The sequence below is a fragment of the Hordeum vulgare genome, chromosome 7H, assembly GCF_904849725.1.
Source record: "Hordeum vulgare subsp. vulgare chromosome 7H, MorexV3_pseudomolecules_assembly, whole genome shotgun sequence".
NCBI lineage: Eukaryota > Viridiplantae > Streptophyta > Magnoliopsida > Poales > Poaceae > Hordeum > Hordeum vulgare.
The window spans coordinates 105,219,560-105,234,253 of NC_058524.1; the positions used below are offsets into that span (position 1 = coordinate 105,219,560).

The following is a 14,694-nucleotide window of genomic DNA, read 5'->3' on the forward strand; positions in this document are numbered from 1 at the left end:
GATTGAATGAATCCTTGACATCATGGTTCGACCAACAAATATCTTCATGGAATATGTAAGAGCCAATATGGACAACTAGGTCCTGCTATTGGCTATTAACCAGAGAGGTGTATCGGTCATGTCTACATGATTCTCGAACCAGTAGGGTCCGCTCGCTTAACGTTCGATGATGCTAGAGTAGTATTGGGATGTACATTGATGACCGAATGTTGTTCGGACTCCCAGATGATATCCCAAACGTAACAAGGAGCTCCGGAATGGTCTGGGGTAATGATTTATACAAAGGAAGTCATATTTTGGCTATCGGAAAAGTTTCGGGTTTTGCCGGTAATGTACCGAGAAGCTTTCGGAAGGTTTCAGAGGATTCCGGAGGGGTCCGGAAGTCCATGGAGGGTTCCTCCACACACACCTTAGTCCATAATGGGCTGTAGGAGAACGCCCTAGCCTTATTGGGCCATCCCCCAAGGCCCATGCGTCAAGGGGGTTAGAAACCTTGTGGGGCAAGGCACCTCAGAGGTGCCTCGGGGAGGGAGGACTCCTCTCTCCTCGCCGCCACACCTCCCTTGAAGGAGGGGTCAATGCTGCTCCCCCTCCCCCCTTGACTCCTATAAATAGTGGTGGGAGGGGAGGGCTGAACACAACAAATCCTCTTCCTTGAGGCACCCTCTCCCGCCCATCTTTCTCGGTTTTCCTCATTTGCAGTTCGGGAGGCGCTTGCTGAAGACCTGTGTGCACTCCTCCACCACCATCTCCACCATGTCGTCGTGATGGTCGAGATACCACCTACTTATTTTCCCTCTCTTGCTAGATCAAGGAGGCGGAAACCTCATCGAGCCGCACGTGTGTTGAACACGGAGGTGCCATTCGTTCAGCTCTAGGTCGAATCGAATTGCAATTGGATCGTGAAGAGTACGACTACAACAACCACATTAAAAACGCTTCCGCTTAACAGTCTACAAGGGTATGTAGACACACTCCCCCTCTCGTTGCTATGAATCTCCATAGATAGATCTTGGGTGTTCGTAGGATATTTTTGTTTTCCATGCTCCATTCCCCTACAAAGAGACCCTTGATGCTCCGGTAGGTGGCTAGAAGACCCACGAGAGAGCCACAAGCTCGTAGGGCATGACCCTAAGCCCGTGTGCCCCTCGAAACACCTACTCACTTAATTACATTGCTATATACTCACAATTACCCCAAAACAACCAGAGAGACACCCAAAACACTTTTTCTGCTGCCGCAAGCCTCTGTTTTTTCGCTATCCCATCTGGAGACCTTTTCCGGTACTCTACCGGGGGAATTGATCATGGAGGCTGTCTACATCAACCTTTGTGCGTCCATGATGATGTGTGAGTAGTTCACCATAGACATAGAGGTCCATAGCTAGTAGCTAGATGGCTTCTTATCACTCTTTGATCTTCAATACCATGTTCTTCGTGATTCTCGGGGAGATCTACCCGATGTAATCTTCTTTTATAATGTGTTTGTTTGGATCTGGTGGATTGTGGGTTTATGATCAGACTATTCATTTAAAGTAACTGAGTCGTTTCTGAACTTTATTATGCATGGTTGTTATAGCTTTGTAATTCTCTCTGATCTATCCGTTTGGTTTGGCCAACTAGATAAATTTGTCTTCAGCAGGAGGGGTGCGTTGTAGTGGGTTCAATCTTGAAGTGCTCTATATCCTAGTGACAAAAAGAGACAAGACACGTGTTGCATTGTTGCCATTAAGGATAAAATGACTCGGTCTGAACACATTGCTTGTCTTACTTTGTCTACACCATGTCATCTTGCTTAATGTGTTACTATGTTTGTCATGAACTTAATACCATAGATGCATGCAGGAGTCGGTCGATTGGTGGAGTAGTAGTAGATGCAGGATCGTTTTGGTCTACTTTTCACGGACATGATACCTATATACATGATCATTGGCATGAATAACATCATAACTATGGGATTTTCTATCAGTTGCCCAACAGTAATTTGTCTACCCACCGTATGCTATGCGTTCGAGATAGAAGCCTCTAGTGAAAACTATGGCCCAAGTGTCTATTTAATCATACTACTAGAAACAAAAATACCTTGCTGCAATTATTTACTTTTACTTTTTATACATCTAACACTATCAGGTATAATCCTTGCAAGTAAGGAGTTCAAGGGGATTGACAACCATCTTGCCCGCATTGAGTGCAAGTGTTAGTTTTTGTGTGTGTAGGTGCTGACAACGAGTGTTTTCCTTGATTCTACTACTGGTTCGATAACCTTGGTTCTCACTGAAGTAAATACTTATTTCTACTATATTGCTTCACCCTTCCTCTTCGGGGAAAACCCCCCAAAAGCTTACAAGTAGTATTGACACACGAGATTAACCAAATAATAGACAAAGATACTATTCATTGTTGTCCAATATGTACCACACAACCATTTCAAAACTCAAGTTTGAGAAATATTTTGGACATGAATGGGAGTATAAGAGGTGAACATTACGATCTGTAGCAGGTAATATAAAGTGATGCATAACATAAGTAGACACAAAAGAGTGCGACTTCAATTGCGGACTCGTGTAGTCCTCAAGGTAATCTGCTTAGTTGATGGCGGTGATACCTATGATCTGAATTGGGTTTTCCATGAAAAGGAACGGGTGATGTAGCACAATATAGGTAGGTATGTCCCTTTGTAGAGAACCAAGGTTTATCGAACCAATAGGAGTAACAACCGACCCTCGTCTCCAGCGGCTGCACACAAAGAAACAAACACTTGCACCCAATGCGGGCAAGAGGGTTATCAATCCCCTTGGACTCATTATTTGCAAGCAAATAAAGTGTGTATATGATAGTTGATTGTTGCAAAAGCAAAATAAATAGAAAACAAATAAATGGCAGAAAGGGAATTGTAGCGTTTCTAAACTTATAAGTGAGTAAACCCGGGGCTTGTAGTGTTCCCTAATGGCATCTCTCATGTAGTAGGCATACGGTGGGTAGCCAAATTACTCTTGGGCAATTGGTAGAAAAGCGCATAGTTATGTCATATTCGCAACAATGATCATGTGTATATAGGCATCACGTCCATAAGAAAATAAGTTCACTCCTACTTTAACCTATTACTATCACTAGGAGAAAAGAGGGCTTCGGTCCATTCCTAAAATCCCATTAGTCCCGGTTCAGTCACAAACCTGGACCCATGGGGCATCGGTCTCGGTTCGTGAGGCCAGGGCGCCGGCCGGGCCTCGTGGGTCTTTGGTCCCGGTTCGTGTGACCCCTTTGGTCCCGATTCCGGACAAGAATCGGGACCAATGGGCCTCGCTCGTGACCCACAACAATTGGTCCCGGTGTGTGGCTGGAACCGGAACCAAATGTTGTCCTTCAGTCCCGGTTCCAGTCACAAACCAGGACCAATGGTTGGCCTATATATACCCCCCGCCCACGAGCGGAGCAGTACACTGCTCTGTTTTTCTGGCCGGCCGTGGGAGAGGTCTGTGGTGCTCTAGCTCACCTCCTATGCACATGAGGTGTTCGATGAAATGCCCGAGCCACACTTAAGCTTTCTCCTCTCGAAGCTCCTTGTCCAAGATCCACTTTCCTCAAGATTTGTCTAGGTTTGGCGGTCCGTCCTGTCCCGTCTCCATCCTCACCGTCGTCGATCGCCCGCGCCCATCTCGGCGCCGGCACCACCATGGTTAGCCTCTTCTTCTTATCTTATTTCTAAAATAAAAAAGTTCTTACTTGTATGATTTATATAGATACTTATGTCATTTTCTTACTTTTATTTGTGGTTGTTATTATATAGTGCGATGGTTTCAGTATCCGCCTCCGTCGGCCCTCGTCCTGTCTATGATTCGATATATTATCTTTTATAACTATTTGTTTTGTTTAGTGTTTATGAAAAGTATGCCGACCAACGTGACATAGATTTTTTAATCTATGAGGTATGTGAACCGAAAATTCCAACCGACATAGAAATTCTTGTCGAGAAGTTAAATTAGGTTGAAAAAGAAAACAATTACTTGAAGGAAAAAATAGAAAGAATTGAAGAGGAGAAGATGATATTTGAGTTGAATGTTGCCGATGTCGTCGACGATCACAAGATCAAGATGGATGCAATGCGCTTGAAGATTAGAAAGATTAGAAAATATGCCATTCATACTGAGGCTTGGTGTCATTATGTTGTTGAATCAATCGGTACCTTAGTTGCGGTTATGATCGCATTTGTTGTTGCATTTAAATTTTATAGTTTCAATGTATGATTTTAGGGGCAGCTACGCATCCGCCGGATAATGTTTGGAAAAAATCGTCCACCTTGATAGCCGTCTGATCTACATGCGTAGCCGTCCGATCCGCACGTTGCGCTTCGGCTGGGCATCTGGTAATTCCTAAGACAACGCTCAAGTTTCTGAAACAATCGCTTTGTTGCAGATTTTTTTCTTCACGCGGTCTTCGGCTAGGCACCCAGTAATTCCTGAGACAACGCTCGAGTTTCTGAAACTATCGCTTTGTTGCCGTTTTTTTCTTTGAGCGCGCTTCGGCTGGGCACCCGGTAATTCCTCACACAACGCTCGAGTTTTTGAAATAATCGCTTTGTTGTAGTTTTTTCTTTGCGCGCGCTTTGGCTGAGCACCCGGTAATTCCTGAGACAACGCTTGAGTTTCCATAACAATCGCCATTCACCGAGAGCTCCGTGGAACGGTGCAGAGGGAGGAGAGGCACTGCCCGTCCCTATCGACGACGAGCGCTGGACCTCCGACCAGGTCGCCTCGTCGCTCCTTTGCTCCGACGAGGTGGACGCACCGCGCGTGGAGGAGACGTGCTAAAGGCTCTTCCCTGCCAGTACCTGGCCGACATCGATGTACGCCACTCGGACCTGACCACTCTGGTCGCCCCGCCATGATCGTGGAGGCCACCGCCAATGAAGTTATATTCTAGTTCGGTCTGCAACATACATTTTGCTTTCTGAAATAGGTGGCCAGTTGTAGGAATATGAGTATGTAGAGAATGCATTAGTGGATAAAGTTTCAAAGAGATAAGGATTAATGGGAGATGCGATGTGTGTGGGCCTAATCAAGACACATGACGAGCGTATCATTAGGCGGACATATCAGAAAAGATCGGTCGGTTGAACACGAGCTTTTCCCATGTTTTAATTAGATGCTCTAGAGATCTATATGTTGTTCAATAATGAGAACTATGTATGAGCGTTATGTATTTATTTTGGTCACTACTATACTTTGGCTTTAATGTGATAATGAATTTCTATTAATTATGTTACTTCTGTATTCATGATACGTTGTATTGGTTTTTAATACACTTTATTATATAACGCACGCAAATGAACCGGCAATCGATGTATGGTGACCGACGCACCTCCGAGTATATTAAGGGCCTGCATAATTTTCTTGAATCAACCGAGGCAAACAAGCAGAATGGTTTTATGCATTGTCCTTGTACTATCTGTGGGAATACGAAGGCTTTCTCCACTCTAAAACTCTTCACTTCCACCCGCTTGAGAAGGGTTCTATGCCACACTATAATCTTTGGATGAAGCATGGAGAAAGAGGGGTTATGATGGAAGACAACAAAGAAGAAGAGGATGGTGACAACTACCCGCCCCCTGAATATGGTGATGCTACAATGGGGGAAGCTGAAGATCAAGAGGAACCAGACGATGTGCCCGATGACGATCTTTGCCGGGTCATTGTTGATGCACACAGAGAATGCGAAAGTGAAAGGGAGAAGCTGAAGTTCGATCGCATGTGTTAAACAATATTTCTCCATATGTGGTTTTGGTAATTGATTACAATCCCTATGGACTAATGGTTGCCTTAAGTTATATTCGAAGGATTTGTCCATAGGCACTTCTTGAAGTCCATCTGTTGGTGTCAAGGAGTTTATATGATGACCAAGGTGGTATTCAAGGTATTATCCAAAGATTGGTCATAAACACACAAGGTTGATCAAGACTAAGAAAAGAGTAAATCAAGATGATCAACACACAAAGTGTACAAGATGTACCGAGAGGGATCAAGTGATCCCATGGTATGGTAAGCATTGTCCATAACGGTTTTGTGTACTAACCCATGGTCCTTGTGAGAGTTCTATGTGGGGTTAGGAGTGTCTCCATGGGTTTGCGCCAAGAGGAAGATCTCATTCAACCTGTGAAGGATGACATCAAGTGGTGATTTTCATCAAGATTGCGGTGTGCAAGTTCAAGTTGGGCATCAGTAAGATATCATGCTTGAAGCTTGCCGTCCATTGTGGTGGCAATGGACTTGTGAAGATGTGCTGAAGAGTGGATCACCCATAGTGAGTATGGGGGAGCAATCAACTAGTCTTCGTAAAACGAAGCCAACCAAGAAAGGTATTCCATCTTGAGGAAGCCAAGATCATCATCATCTAGCTCAAGAGGACTAGGTGCAAGGTATATGTTTGCCCTTGATAGGTTTTCTATTTTAGGATAGATTGTTGTACTATCAAGGGGGGATCTCAAGTGAGTAGCTTGATCGTATCATTCATTGAGAGCTCAAACCATTTGCATCCTTGCATCATATTTCTTGGTTCTTGTTTGGTGTTTCTCTTTGTGAGTTTTAGAGCTTATGGTCATCTTCATGACAAGCTCGAGTTCATGAAAAACGGAGTCCATATGCATCTTCTATGATGTTTTCGATGTTGGAAGTTTTTGTCGGTTCTTCATTCATTGAGGTCTCACTTCTCTATATCATTAGCATTTTCTAACCATTTTTTCTTAAAATTTTATGTCACTATTGGATATCTCTTGCTATTGTGAATTCAACAAGCTTGAGTTTGCTCGATTCGGAGTTCGTATGCGAAAGTTAGAGCAGTTTCAGTATCCAGCGGTAGTACCGCTCCTCGTGCCAGCGGTAGTACCGCTCCTGGAGCGGTAGTACCGCCGCCGGATTGTTAGTAATTTTTTACTACCGCTGCCGGGCTGTAGTACCACTCCCTCGGACGTTCTGGGAGCGGTAGTACCGCTCCGAGCAGCGGTAGTACTACTCTAGTCGGGCTGTGAGTGGGGGTAACGGTTGGATTCGTTCCCCCACTATATAAAGGAGGTATTCTTCCCCATTGGACCTTATCTATCCGTTGAGCTCGTGTTCTTCTCCCATTGTTGATCTTCTTCGAGCCTGCTAACTCTCAATCCCTCCAATGGTTCTTGCTAGTTCTTGAGGGAAAAGAGAGGGGAGATCCAGATCCACATTTCCACCAATCACTTTCTCCTCTAAGTGAGGGGAACCCCTTGGGTCTAGATCTTGGAGTTCTTCGTGTTCTTCGTTCTTCCTCTCATTTTCCTCCCTGGTATTAGTTTCTTTGGTGGGATTTGGGAGAGAAGGACTTGGGCACTCCGTGTGCCCTTGCCATTGCATTGCATCGGTTTGAATTCTCCACGGTGATATGTGGAAGTTAGAAGTTGAGAAGCTTATTACCATTGGGTACTTGGTACCCCTAGAAACTTGGTGGTGCCTCAGAGCTCAATCATTGTGGTGTAAAGCTCCGGGCAAGCGTCGGGGTCTCCAATTAAGTTGTGGAGATTGCCCCAAGCATTTGTGGTCACCTCGAAGCTATATGCCATTGTGGTGAAGCTTTGTGGTGTTCTTGGGAGCCTCCAATTAAGTTGTGGAGATTGCCCCAACCTTGTTTGTACGGGTTCGGTGACCGCCCTCAAGGGTCCCTTAGTGGAATCACGACACCTTGCATTGTGCGAGGGCGTGAGGAGATTACGGTGGCCTTAGTGGCATCTTGGGGAGCATTGTGCCTCCACAGCGCTCCAACGGAGATTAGCATCCGCAAGAGTGTGAACTTCGGGATACATCATCGTCTCCATGTGCCTCGATTATCCACTTTACTTATACACTTTACTTTGTGATAGCCATATTGTTTCTTGCCATATATCTTGATATCACTCAATTGTTTATCTTGTTTAGCATAAGTTGTAGGTGCATGATGACCCACAAGTATAGGGGATCAATCGTAGTCCTTTCTATAAGTAAGAGTGTCGAACCCAACGAGGGGCAGAAGGTAGCGGTAACAAGTGATGGTGTAGCGAGATGAAACGTAACAAGCGAAAAGTAACAAGTAGTAGCAATGGTGCAGCAAGTGGCCCAATCCCTTTTGTAGAAAGGGACAAGCCTGAACAAAGTCTTATAGGAGGAAAAACGCTCCCGAGGACACACGGGAATTTCTGTCATGCTAGTTTCATCAAGTTCATATGATTCACGCTCGTTACTTTGATAGTTTGATATGTGGGTGGCCCGGCGCTTGGATACTGCCCTTACTTGGAAAAGCATCCCACTTATGATTAACCTCTCTCGCAAGCATCCGCAACTACAAAAGAAGAATTAAGACAACGTCTAACCATAGCATTAAACTAGTGGATCCAAATCAGCCCCTTACGAAGCAACGCATAGACTGGGGTTTAAGCTTCTGTCGCTCCAGCAACCCATCATCTACTTACTACTCCCCAATGCCTTCCTCTAGGCCCAAGTATGGCGAAGGGTTATGTTGTCGCCGTTCACATAACACCACTAGAGGAAAAGACAACATACAACATATCAAAATACCGAACGAATATCAAATTCACATGACTATTATCAGCATGACTTATCCCATGTCGTCAGGAAAAAAAGTAACTACTCACAAAGCATAATCATAATCATGATCAGAGGTGTAATGAATAGCATCAAGGATCTGAACATAAAAATTTCCACCAAGTAATCCAACTAGCATCAACTACAAAGAGTAATCAACACTACTAGCAACCTTACAAGTACCGATCGGAGTCGTGAGACGGAGATTGATTACAAGAGATGAACTAGGGATTGGAGAGGAGATGGTGGTGATGAAGATGTTGATGAAGATGCCTCCCCTCCGACGAGAGGAGTGTTGGTGATGACGATGGCGACGATATCCCCCTCCGGGAGGGAAGTTTCCCCGGCAGGATCGCCTTCCGGAGCTCTAGATTGGATCTGCTCAAGTTCTGCCTCGTGGCGGCGGCGAAACCACGAAAAAGCTCCCGAATGATTTTTTCTGGAACGAAACCCTTCATATAGAAAAAGAAGGGGGCTAGTGGGCCGTCAGGGAGTCCACAAGCTTGCCCTCCGCCACCAGGGGGGTGGCGGTGGTAGGGCTTGTGGTGCCCTGGCATCCCCCTCTGGTACTTCTTTCGCCCAGTATTTTTTATATAATCCCAAAAAATTCCACGTAACTTTTCAGGGCATTTGGAGATGTGCAGAATAGTGGACTAAGATTTGCTCCTTTTCCAGTCCAGAATTCCAGCTGCCTGAATTCTGCCTCTTCAAATAAACCTTGCAAAATAAGAGAGAAAAGGCATAAATATGGTACCACAAAGTAATATAACAGCCCATAAAGCAATAAATATCAACATGAAAGCATGATGAAAAATGGACGTATCAACTCCCCCAAGCTTAGACCTCGTTTGTCCTCAAGCGAAAACCAAGTTCCATAAACATGTCCACATGTTTAGGGACGAAGGTGTCGATAAAACATAATACGGACTTGAGGGCATCATGATCACACATAGGACAGCAATACATCATAAAGATTCTTAACACTACAACACAACAGAGCTTTGGTAACACCGTCTTGTGTTACTACAGGCCCAAAAGTGTGTTACTAAGCCATATAGTAACAAAATTTGCAATGTGTTCTATTAGACCGTGTTACTAAGTGGTGCCAACTGTCACACATAGTAATTGTTACCATATATCATACTTGTAGTCGGATCAGTAAAAGAAAAATCATGATCTTGATGGTTGGTTAAAGAAAAACATTGTAATTCAGCCCCGCACATTAACCAGATGACTTGGAGCAGTTGGCTTATGTCCATGGACTGTCCACGCAATCGGAAAAAAAGTTGAACCAAGAGTTCTTATTAAAAAAATATGTTGAACCGGTGTTTCTGGAAACTCGGGATGGGAATGGGCTGGGCTGAACCTAAACTTGGACCCACACTTGTGCCCCCAAAGCCAATTTGTGAGGCCACGAGTTGAGCCATATAAATAATAGTCAATGGCCTCGTTGATCTGATGGGTATTTTGGGTCGACCTAAATTCTTACTTTATAATTTTTTTATGGACAAACGAGATAGTAAGATTAGTGACGGTTTAATAGAATTTGACTAGTGTAAGAATTAATAAAATTTCTAATACATAGTTAATTGACAAAATCATACCATTTGTTTGTGATTTTGTAAATGCACATCATGCCGAAACATATGAAGGCTATTTTATACATGAGTATTTGTTACAAATTATACAACACACTGCATCATAAAACCGGATCGTACGACAACAACGACGTAATAAAGATTGCAACTAATACTCTACGATGGATCGATCCGTCTGACCCAACGGGTTACTAGGTAGCGATTATGTTGATCCAAATCTCGTTTGAGGCCGACCCGCATGACCCATTCTCCTTGAATTTTTAGGTGGGGTCAACGACCCGACAAACCGACCTGTCTTCTCTCTCGAAAAAAATAGGATCATGCGGAAATGAGGCGAGCGGAGCGGACCTTCCCTTCGCCCCGCCGGCGCTGCAGCCGGTTCCCTCTCCCTCCGTCGGACGCTCCGGTGGCGGAAGGGAGTGGGAACCATGAATCTGTGGTGGGCGCAGTGGGGATAGGATTGAGGGTGACACCGTCGAGGCCGTTGTGGCGACGTCTCGCCTGGATAAGTTTCCTCGGGCCAGGGGCCAACGGGGTGGGGATCCCCGGATCTCTTGGATGTCAACTGGCACTGGCCGGTTGGGCCTTCAGATGGGAAAGGGGTTGCGTGGAGACGGAGATTCTTCATCTTCTTCGTCGGTATGATTTTTTTTATTATTGTTCTTCCTCTTTCTTTTGTGCTATTGCTGGAGGGACGTCCTGCTTTGCCCGGGCGATTGGCCCGGCCGCGACGTCGGAACCGGATCCTAGGACTCTTCCATCTGGAAGGGACACATATAACGGAACTCAAAGCCACATATGGCGAAGGCTGGTGCAGGAGTGTTGGATGCACATGTGTGTCCTTGCCCTTTTGGCGTCGGTGCGAAGGAATGGGAAGCAACGCGCCGACGATTCTGTCGTGGTTGATGATGATGGTCTGTTTGGATCTGATTGTAGATTGTTGTGTTGCAAGGATCTTTTCGTAAGATTCACGAATAATGACACACAACTTTAAAGATCTTCATGTTTTGTTTTTTGTGGATAATCTTTGTATTTCTCATTTTTTTTATGTGTCAGAATGTTTTTGTACGGGTCAAGAACTTTGTATTATTAGCATAGTTTCAAAAAAAGACAGACCGGCAAACCAACCTGTGGTTGGATGGTAAGGAGGAGTGTGGTATCCCGTGCCCACCAGAGTTCAAGTCCCAGACTTGACGTTGGTGCTTGCATTTTCCTGGATTTATTCCAGGTATTCCAGCAAAGTGCTTTCAGTGGGAGGAGACGTTCCCGTCGACAACGAAGGCATCAGTGGCGAGTTCGTCAATCTCAATATGATGTGCCGGCTTAGTCTCTCGAAGATGCCCATAGGGGTAGGGTGTGCGTGTGTGCGTTCATAGGGGTGAGTGTAGGCTCGTGTATGTGAGCGACTTCGACTGTACTCTGCTAAAAAAAAGACAGACCCACCAGTTTCATTCTCATCCTGACTGGAAACCCATTGTTAAATTTATTTTCAAGCGGACGCAAAGAGAAAAAATCCTGTGAAAAAGATAGGGATTTGTCCCGATTCGATTGAAATCTATCCACTACCCCCCTTCCGCCGCCGCTTCCAACATCGGGCACAACCGCCCCTTCCACCGCTGCCCTCGCCCAGTGCGGCAACGCCGCCCCGCGCCACCAGGAGCCCAGGACCAACACTTCGATACCTCCGCGTACGACCGCGCCACCGCTGCTGCATGCCGATCCAACGACCCCAGTCGTCCAGGGGACGCCATTGCCGCCGCCTGGTTTTCAGCATCCCGGACCCCAGCCAAGGGTAATATGCCTGCGCTGCATGGGCACGGGCACGCCGCGCCGCGCCCCGGACCCCGCCGTGCTCATGCTCCGCGCCGTCTTCCGCTGCTACATCTGCGCCGTGAGCGAAAACGCCGAGACCGCCTGCGTGCTCGCGGGCGGGCTGCCCCCGCCGGCCGAAGGGGGAGGCCGAGCTGCGGGCGGAGGCGGGCATGGGGGTGCTATCCTGACGCAGCTGAATCGTGCAGGAGAAGGGTGGGGTCGCCGACGCGAGTCCCGAGGACGCCCGCGGCCTCATCCTCCTCATGGTCGGCTTCGGAATGCCCACCGGAGTTCTACGAGCTGCTGCTTGCCGATGGCAGCTTGACCTGCCTTGAGTTTCTCAAATGCTCCCAGCTTTTGTTGAAGAAGTTGCGTGGTGAGGCAACCCTGGTTTTGCATCGCCACATTCTAATTCTCCCTCCTTCCTGACTAATCAAGACTGTTCTTCTATTTCAGATGTTGTTGTTGATATGCTGAACAGGGGAAGTTATGGCGAAGCAATTGGTGTGATCCTTGCATTTGAACTGTAGGAGGCGTTCCCACTCGCGGACATACTGACTTACATCATTGACAAGGTTGTGCGCAACAGGAAGAAGAAAGAGATCGAGGTGAAGTGTGATTTGGTGGGTTCGGTATGTTTTGTTGTTTTCTCATGCAATCAGATTTTCACTACTAAAAAGAGAGTTTACTGATGTATGTGGTCAGAAGAATTTAATGAAAGATCTGGCAAATTCATTCCACTATTGCATAGATCAGATAACCATTATAGAAGTCAGATATAATCTTCAACACCTTCATATGTTGTGATATATTTCGATAACTGTTATATCAGATGTTACCTATAATTTTCAGCACCTTCTATATGTCGTGATATACTCAGTAACCATTGTATGATATTTTAAATAGTCTTCAGCATCTTCTGTATATCACGATGACACGATATATTCGATAACCATTATGTATCATGTGCTATATTTAATCGTCGCGATATATTCTAGAACCATTATATACTCTGTGCTATATTTATTAGTGTTGGATGAACGCCTAGGCAGAACTTCAGGAACTGAACATGCTTGCTGGAGCACTCCTTTAAACTTTCATTTTACAGTTCTTTTCTCCCTACTAATCCCTGGGTGCTAGGTTTGTCTTATTTCTAGACCATTTATCTATTATATATACACAGGACATCAAGTTATAGGTTCTAAAAATATTTGTATTAAATTCTTTTGCGGTTTGACCCTGCTCCAAAGGATCCACCAATTTAGTTTGCTTCTGTCAAACACGGTGCATCTTGCTTTGTTCTGTCCAGCATGGAGCGCAACCATAAAATATGACTATAGGCCTGCACCAAATATATGAAATATACACATGTAGGATATTGCTTTTGTGATGTTTCAATGTTAGATATCACATTGTGCACTACTTTTTGACTATTGGCTACTATTGTAGCAAGACAGAATGGAGCTGCAAATCAAGTTAAGTTGGAGCTGAGCATCGTAACTTAACATTGTAGTAATTTTGTAGTTAGAAAATACCACAATAGTATTCCTAGAACGGGAAGACCTTAGATCTTGGATCTGGCTGCTCTTGGACAGGGAAGACCTTGAATCAAAGGATTATTTTCTCCTGGTCATGGAAGACATCAAAGCTTGGGACTGGCTGCTTGGGTTTGAGATATGCAGATCAACCTTATGTCCAGGCTGTGAACCGGTTTCTCGAACGTCTTGAGACCGAGCCAGATCAGGTTTGAGAGTGGTAGCTAGACCATCCAACCAATCTATCTTCTGTTGTTGAAGTAAAGACCAAGTCCGTTTAAGGAATTATAGGAAGCTGAGTTTACCTGAAGTCAAAGCTGAGTTTACAGGACACTAAGTTTTGTCCCTTGTCACTCATATATCTTCTGCATTTTCATGTTATATATACACTTGTAGTTTTACCTGAAGTCAAAGCTGAGTTTACAGGACACTAAGAACCATTGTATGTTCTCGCAGGTTGTTGGTTGAGCTTACACCCTTCAGAAAATTCGAAAGAATGAGGTCTTCCACTCAACATATAAACCCAACCTTTCTTTTTCTTTTTTGCTTTTCAGTGTCTCATGTTCTACCATAAAGCACCAAGTGTCCATATATGTATTGAATTTAACTTGACCCTTTTCATTTGTTATGAACTTTTGCTCATTCCCTTCACTGAATCTTATTTTTAGGAAATTTTGCAATTGGAGATTAGAAGGATTGTTCTAAACTAATGGATGAAGCAATGTGTTCTTTTAGCGGACTTTTATATGTTTGCATATTTTTTGCTCTTCAAAATGAAGCTTGTAATGTATCAGAAATTTTTAGCGGACTTAAGTTTCATATATTTCAGATTCTCATTGGAAATATATACAGTTTTCTTGTGGAAGTTTTATGTCAGACTTACTATCTTGTAAACTAAGCTTACGTATGTTCGAACTTAAACCTGGATGGCTGATTCAACACTTTCTTCTTTGTCATTGTGAACCAACCTTTTCATGTGTAATTCAATATATTTTTTGGTAATTTTATAGTTAATCAAACAGGCAAATAAACACTAGAATAGAATAGTGGATTCGGCCATCACACGCACCTCATGCATCAGATCAAATTCACTAGTAACTCACAAGTTGTCTCATACAAATTTAACTACTATCTCAATTTCCAACAAAGGTTA

General features: G+C 44.6%; 1 long non-coding RNA gene across 1 annotated transcript; it reads left to right on the plus strand.

Annotated features, from left to right (window-relative positions):
* Positions 1-14,002: 14,002 nt before the first annotated feature.
* Positions 14,003-14,406, plus strand: LOC123406921. Its single transcript, XR_006612497.1, has 2 exons — positions 14,003-14,042; positions 14,210-14,406. It is a non-coding gene; the product is annotated as an uncharacterized LOC123406921 (long non-coding RNA).
* The last annotated feature ends 288 nt before the right edge of the window (positions 14,407-14,694 follow it).